Source organism: Arachis hypogaea, chromosome 20 (genome assembly GCF_003086295.3).
Source record: "Arachis hypogaea cultivar Tifrunner chromosome 20, arahy.Tifrunner.gnm2.J5K5, whole genome shotgun sequence".
Taxonomy (NCBI): Eukaryota; Viridiplantae; Streptophyta; class Magnoliopsida; order Fabales; family Fabaceae; genus Arachis; species Arachis hypogaea.
In genome coordinates this window covers 116881373-116889711 of record NC_092055.1, presented here as the reverse complement: position 1 = coordinate 116889711, position 8339 = coordinate 116881373, and the positions used below count along the sequence as shown (strand labels likewise).

The 8339-nt window shown below is 39.0% G+C and overlaps 1 non-coding gene across 1 annotated transcript; it reads right to left on the bottom strand.

The window, feature by feature from the left end:
- Positions 1–6135: 6135 nt before the first annotated feature.
- LOC112788102 (small nucleolar RNA R71) lies at positions 6136–6239 on the bottom strand. Its single transcript, XR_003195481.1, has one exon. It is a non-coding gene; the product is annotated as a small nucleolar RNA R71 (small nucleolar RNA).
- Between the last annotated feature and the right edge of the window lie 2100 nt (positions 6240–8339).

The window sequence follows — 8339 nt, the reverse complement described above, 5'->3', positions numbered from 1 at the left end:
TCCACGTTAACGTAGTTAACGTGGCAACTAACGTGGGCTATGATGGCTCACGAAGGCGTTATTGGCGATCACTTTTCTCATTAACATTGCAAGCTAGCTCCCATTCCACGTTAATGGTCACGTTAGTTAGACTAACGTGGCTATTAACGTGGCATCTTCCTTGCTTCCTTTGTCCTAAAATCAAGCAAATAAAGTGAATCAAAGCTAGGTTCTAACCCATGAGATCATGCATCATTCATTTTATCATTCAATTCATGCATAATTCTCATAAAACCATATAAAATTCACAATGTTTGCTTGAATCAAGATGTAAGTGATTATTTACCCAAAACTTGCTTATTTCCTAAGAAAGTACATGAAACTACCTTAAAACAATAAAGAAAAGGTCAGTGAAACTGGCCAAAATGCCCTGGCATCACACGCTCTCGCGTGACTCTCTGCTTCCTTTCTTCTCGTGTCCAAGGCACATATGACGCGGACGCGTCAACGACGCTTGCGCGTCGTGTGCAAAATTTTTTTTTATGCAGAATGCAGATGCAAATGCAGACTATATGCATGAACACTAAGAAAAATAGAATAAAATAAAACTAAGAATAAAACAAAATAAAATAGAACTAAGACTGAAAAAGAACGATCATACCATGGTGGGTTGTCTCCCACCTAGCACTTTTAGTTAAAGTCCTTAAGTTGGACATTTGGTAAGCTCCTTGTCATGGTGGCTTGTGCTTGAACTCGTCTTGAAACTTCCACCAATATTTGCAATTCCAATATCCTTCGGGATCCCACACTAGTTTCATAAATCCTTCAAGCAAGTTAAAGCAAGTGACAAGGCCCCAAGAGTGTTGATTGCCAGAATGAATTCCGGGGTCCCAAACCTTGCTTTTGCACCCGTCTTCTTGTTGATCCTCATTTTTCCACTTGGGTGGTGAACAGTCGGAATTCTTACGAAGACATCCAAACAATTTTCTAGACCCATTTAATCGAGCTCTACACCAATACTTGCACTTCAACTTGGAGTGTGCAACCGTATTGAACCTTGCAGGGCAACTCCTACCACTAACCATTTTCCTCTTACTTTTAATGCCACAAAGAGCTCTAAGTTGACCATCTGTCTCAAGTAAACCATATTCAAGTGGGATGAAAAAGCTAAGGGATATGAATTTTACCCACTTGAATGTTGTGAAGGATGATGGTGACTTAGGCGGAGAGGTCTCCAACAACTTTGGCAATGTGATTTCAAGCTCCACTCCCTTGTGCTCTTCTTTGACAACTTCCATCTCTTTGCAAGCTTCTTCAATTCCAAACTCTTCTTTATGGCTTACCAAGGGCATGGGAGGTTGTGCTTCTTCTTCTTTAATCTCCATGTCAAGTCCAATAGGAGAGGATTCAAATGTAGATAAGAATTCATTAATGATTTAATCCATCTCTTGATCATCCCCTTCAAAGTCTTCAACCATGATATGCCTTGGAGGTTGTACACCCTCCTCAACATCAATTTCAAACGTCTTGGAAGGAGGCTCTAGGACTTGACTTTCCCATGGAGGTTCAGCATTTCCTAAGTCTTCAACTGCTTCTTCCTCTTCAATAATTACAGTTTCCTCCAGTTGTTCTAGTACAAAATCAAACTCCTCCTTGATGTCTTCCACTTCATGACAATTTTTCTCAAGGGTCTCTACTATCTTTACCTTTTGGGTCTCCTCTTGCTTCTCTTGAAATATGGCTGCGTGAAGCCGATCCATTGCGTCCCTAAGACGATCCGTTCTCTCTTGCTCCATGTCAACAACATAATTGGTATCATCTTGCTCTTGGATTGGTGGGCATAGATGTTCTTCCATAGAGGGTAGTGGTGCACCAGAGCTTGAGGGCTGAGTATTCGAGGTAGAGGATTGGTCCATGCAAGATATAAGAGCTTGAAGAGTAGAGGTGAGACTAGTGATAGAGGTAAGTGTGGTATGAAGCTCTGTTTTCCCTTGGTGAATAACACCAAGGGTGTTGTCATCCAGTGGAGGTTGGGGTGGATATGGGTTAAGGTCATATGGAGGTGAATGGTGTAAAGGGGCTTGTGAGTTTGGTGGTTCAAAGGTATGTTGGGGAGGTGGTTCATTGGCATATGATGGAGCTTGCTGGTAACTACAAGGGGGTCCACCATATCTATCATCTTGGTATGCACCTCAGAATAGCTCTTGACCATAGTAATTTGGTGGAGGTGGTTTGTCACGAAGGGATCCACCATAACTATTGCCTTGGCATACATTGTAGAATGGTCGTCGTCCATGGTGTCTTGGAAGGTGTTGTTGCCGAAAGGGTTGATCAGATCCTCGTGGCTCCTTCCATCTTTGATTGTTTTGACCTTGATGCATGTTCCTATTATAATTTCCATTCCTTGCAATAACATTGGAACCAAACTCAAAGTGATGGGTGTGAGAACTCATAGTAGCTAATAAAAATTAAAAACAAAAATAAAAATAAATAAACAAGCAAAAAAAATATTTACAATAACCAATAATAAGGCACACGTTTGCAATTCCCCGGCAACGGCGCCATTTTGACGATTGAATTCTTGCTAGTAAAGAATTTTATAAAAATATAATCGCGTTGTAAGTATAGTTTCTAAACTAGCAAAGAATCCTTTCGCACAAAAGTTTGGTTGTCACAAGTAACAAAACCCAATAAAATTTGTAACCGAAGTATTTAAACAACGGGTCGTCTTCTCAAGGAATTGCAGGGAAGTATGGTTTATTATTGGTTATGAAAATTGTATATTTTTGGGTTTTTGAAATAGGGAACAAGTAAATTAAATGACAAGAAAAATAAATTAATAATTATAAAGAAAACTCTTGGCAAGGTATGAGAACTGGAAATCCTATCCTAGTTATCCTTATCAGGTGTGATGAGAATTGTTTTTTGCTCCCACTTAGTTAACCCTTACTAAATAAAGGAAAGTCAAGTGGACTAATCAATTTGATCCTCAAGTCCTAGTCAACTCCTGTGGAAAGACTAGCTTTAGAGCGATCCAAATCAATCAGCAATTCCCAATTTTCAATCAACTGCTGAGTCTGATAACTCAAGTGTTACTAATTACTTAACCAAAGTAAAAAAGGAGAAAATCTACTCGAATAAAAATGCCTTCAGATTGGAAGCAGCAGTAACATAAATAAAAGAAAGAAATCTTAAATCTGAAATACCTCAATATGTATTAATTAAGAAAATCAATCCTAACATGGAGTTCATAAACCAAATTGAAAACATAAATAATAATTAAAGGAATAGAATAAATAAAAGTAGAAAATAAATTAAAGGAACATTGAACCTGTGATTGAAGAGAAGTAGCCTAATCATAATAGAAATCCTAAATCCTAATCCTAATCCTAAAGCCTAAGAGAGAGGAGAGAGCATCTCTCTCTCTAAAACTACTTCTAAAACCTAAAATTCTGAATTATGAATGTTGTATATTGTTGTCTTTTTGAATGGATGCATTCCCCCACTTTATAGCCTCTAATATGTGTTTTTTGGGCCGAAAACTATGTCAAAAACAGCCCAAAAATTGCCCCAGCAATTTCTGGTACATACAGGTCGCTGCAAAGTCACGCGGAAGCATCGTCCATGCATTTGCGTGGATTGAGTTTTTGCTAGGTCATGCGTCCGCGTGATCCATGCGTTCGCGTCACCTGGCTTTGGGTCAGCTTTGGCAAATTATATATCATTGTGAAGCCCTAAACGTTAGCTTTCCAACACAACTAGAACTGCGTCATTTGGACCTCTGCAGCTCAAGTTATGGTCAATTTAGTACCAAGAGGTCAGGCTGGACAACTTTAGCAGTTCCTTCAGTTTCTTGTATTTCTTCCATTTTTGCATGCTTCCTTTCCATCCTCTAAGCCATTCCTACCATGTAATCTCTGAAATCACTAAACGCACATATCACGACATCGAATGGTAATAAGAGATGATTAATATTAGCAAATATAAGGCAAAAGAAGCATGTTTTCAATCATAGCACAAAATCAGGAAGGACAAATGTAAACTCATGCAAATAATATGAATAAGTCTGAGAATAATGGATAAAATCCTCTAAATTAAGCACAGGATAAACCATAAAATAAGGGTTTATCAATCTCGCCTGTCGAGGTAGTGGCGGCGGCGTAAGGGCGGTAGTTCCTCCCGCTTGCGTTGAGATGTGAGGTCTGTGGCAAGAGTATCCCGCTCGCATCCCTTTGGATCAATAGAGCGTGCAGGCGCAAGTACCTGGACAGTGATCCGAGCACTATATCTCGGGGGTTCCCATATGGGGATTCCAAAGGGCGACATCTCCATGGAGATGTGTCGGGTTGGTAGTTGAACTGACAATGTGATATCACAGCGAATAGGACAGGCATTCATCATATGCATTTTCTATCTGTTTGTATGCTTTGACTACTTGAAATGGCTTGTCTATTTGTATAACATTCCTAATTGCTATTTGAATTAATTGTCTTATATACAAATACTTGTGTTTTACTTGCATTGTATATAATTGTGTTTTCTACTGGGATTGAGGAGGCTCGGAAGGCGGTGGCGATGCGATCGCATGGAGGATAGGTAGGTGAAGGCTGTCGGACAATAGTGTTTTGTTAGAATAGAAATCCCATAAGATAGATTACGCAGTTTAATTATGTTAAGGTTTATATAATTATGCTTAACTGTTTTAGTATGCCTTAACTTGGAATCTTGTGATGGATATGGAGCATAGGATTGCCTTTGGCGTCCCGGAGTCTTATATCCTACATCACATCACTGGGCACTGTTACCATACTGAGAACCTCTGGTTCTCATACCATATTTCTGTTGTGTTTTTCAGATGCAGGTCGCAACTCACCTCGATGAGTTGTCTGGTTGGTGATAGAAGCGGAGGATCCGGATATCTTTTTGAGTCTTTTTGGCTTATTTTGTATATGTCTCTCACTTTTGTATTTGTTTTGCCTAGAGGCTTGTATTTGAGAGAACAAAATTGTATAAGCTGTTTTTATTGTCTAGTTCTTTTTGGTCTGTATATGGCTATCCGGCTTAAACTCCGCGAGTCGTGGCTAGGTTCTTATGATATTATACTATTATGTTTTGATATATCTTATCTGTATCTTGTGCTTTAAGTTAGTAGCTTCGTTAGTATGTTTCACATTTTTTAAATATCATGTATGAGCTTAGAACTATTGTAATCTCTGATTAACCTTTGCTTTACGACGCGAGGTAAGACTTAGGCTAATTAGGGTGTTACATTTTCTCTCCCCTCTTTTTCAAAACTTCCTAACTAATTTCTCTCTCTTCTATTTTCAAAAACTTATCATCTCTTTCTCTCTCTTCTTTTTCGAAAATCACACTCAAGTTTTCAAATTTTTTTAGTTCAATTAATAAATAAAATAAAAACAAAAATATTTTAATTCTAGTTTCTCTTTTTACTTCTTAAATTTTCGAATTCTTCTACCCTTTTATTCGAATTCTTCATCTCATTCTTCTATCTTGATAATTCTTTCTTCTTCACATCTCACAGAGAGTTCTCTATCCTTTGACATAGAAACTCCCATTCTCTTTCTTTCCTATTTTCTTTTCTTATTTATGAGCAGGAACAGAGATAAAGAACCTCTCTTTGATCCTGATCCTGAACCTGAGAGGACCCTAAAGAAGCGGTTACAACAAGCTAAAGCACAACTTTCCGGAGGAAATTTCATAGAACTTTTCGAACAAGAAACTGAAAACACAAACACGACAGCAGATCAGAATAATGGAGGAGATGCAAGGAATGTTCTTGGTGACTTCACTGTACCAACTTCTGACTTCTATGGAAGAAGTATCTCCATACCTGCCATTAGAGCAAATAACTTTGAGTTTAAGCCTCAGTTAGTCTCTCTAATGCAATATAATTGCAAATTTTATGGACTTTCACTGGAAGATCCACATAAGTTCTTATCTAAATTCTTGCAAATATGTGATACTGTTAAGACCAATAGAGTGGATCCTGAGGTCTATAGACTTATGCTTTTCCCCTTTACTGTCAGAGACAGAGCTAGTATATGGTTGGATTCTCAACCTAAAGAAAGCCTAGACTCTTGGGAAAAGTTGGTCAATATTTTCTTGGCCAAGTTCTTTCCACCTTAGAAAATGAGCAAGCTCAGGGTGGAAGTTCAAACCTTCAGACAAAAAGAGGGTGAATCCCTCTTTAAAGCTTGGGAAAGATACAAGAAACTGATCAGGAAATGTCCTCCTGACATGCTTTCAGAATGGACTATCCTAGGAAAATTCTATAGTAGTCTATTTGAGATGTCCAAAATGTCTTTGGACCATTCTGCTGGTGGATCACTCTACTTGAAGAAAACGTCTGAAGAGGCATAGGAACTCATTGAAATGGTTACAAACAACCAATTTATGTACACTTCTGAGAGAAACCATGTGAACAATTGATGAGCGGATATTTTATACGCTTTTTGGGGTTAATTTCATATAGTTTTTAGTGTGTTTTAGTTAGTTTTTAGTTTATTTTCATTAGTTTCTAGGCAAAATTCATATTTTTGGACTTTACTATGAGTTTGTGTGTTTTTCTGTAATTTCAGGTATTTTCTGGCTGAAATTGAGGGAGCTGAGCAGAAATCTGATTCAGGCTGAAAAAGGACTGCTGATGCTGTTGGATTCTGACCTCCCTGCACTCAAAGTGGATTTTATGGAGCTACAAGACTCCAAATGGCGCGCTTTCAATTGCATTGGAAAGTAGACATCCAGGGCTTTCCAGAAATATATAATAGTCTATACTTTGCTCAAGGATAGACGACATAAACTGGCGTTCAACGCCAGTTCCATGCTGTAGTCTGGCGTCCAGCGCCAGAAACAAGTTACAAAGTGGAGTTCAACGCCAGAAAAGGATCCAAAGCTGGCGTTGAACGCCCAAAACAGCCCTATGCACGTGATTAGCTTAAGTCTCAGCCCCAGCACACACCAAGTGGGCCCCAGAAGTGAATTTCTGCACCATCTATCATAGTTTGTTCATTTTCTGTAAACCTAGGTTACTAGTTTAGTATTTAAACAACTTTTAGAGGTTTATTTTGGATCTCATGACATTTTTAGATCTGAAATTTGTACCTTTTGACGGCATGAGTCTCTAAACTCCATTGTTGGGGTGAGGAGCTCTGCTGTGTCTCGATGAATTAATGTAAGTATTTCTGTTTTCCATTCAAACATGCGTGTTCCTATCTAAGATATCCATTCGCACTTCAATATGAATGTGATGAACGTGACAATCATCATCATTCCTCCACGAACGCGTGCCTGACAACCACTTACGTTCCACCGTAGAATGAATGAATATCTCTTAGATCTCTTAATCAGAATCTTCATGGTATAAGCTAGATTGATGGCAGCATTCAAGAGAATCCGGAAAGTCTAAACCTTGTCTGTGGTATTTCGAGTAGGATTCAGGGATTGAATGACTGTGACGAGCTTCAAACTCACGAGTGCTGGGCGTAGTGACAGATGCAAAAGGATAGTAAATCCTATTCCGGTACGATTGAGAACCTGCAGATGATTAGCCATGCGGTGACAGTGCATCTGGACCCTTTTCACTGGAAGGATGGATGGTAGCCATTGACAACGGTGATCCACCAACACACAGCTTGCCATAGGAGAATAGAGGAAAGCAGTATTTCAGAAGACAAAGCATCTCCAAAACTCCAACATATTTTCCATCATTGCATACAAGTATAATTTGTGTTCTGCCCTTTTATTCCTTGCAATCAAATTTGATAAGTGAATTATTTTATTGTTTTCCTGACTAAGAGTTACAAGATAACCATAGATTGCTTCAAGCCAACAATCTCCGTGGGATCGACCCTTACTCACGTGAGGTATTACTTGGACGACCCAGTGCACTTGCTGGTTAGTGGTACGAGTTGTAAAAAGTGTGATTTACAATTCGTGCACCAACAATAGTGTAGCTCAGAAGAAAGGAGTCCTAGAGGTTGACACTCTGAACGCCATATTAGCTTAGAATAAGATCTTGACCCAATAGGTCAATATGATCTCTCAGCATTTGACTGGAGTGCAAGCTACAGCTGGCAGCACTCAAGACACCTCCTATGATGGAGATGCCTATGATCCAGATCAACCCATGATGAAAGAGGTGAATTACATGGGAGAACCCTATGGAAACACCTACAACTCTTCATGGGGAGGAATCATCCTAACCTCTCATGGAAAGATCAACAGAAGCCTCAACAAGGCTTCAATAATAATCAAGGTGGAAGAAACCAGAATAGGTTTAACAATAGACCACCATTCCTATCTTCTCAACAGCAGATGGAGACTTTTAAGCAGAGCCTCTC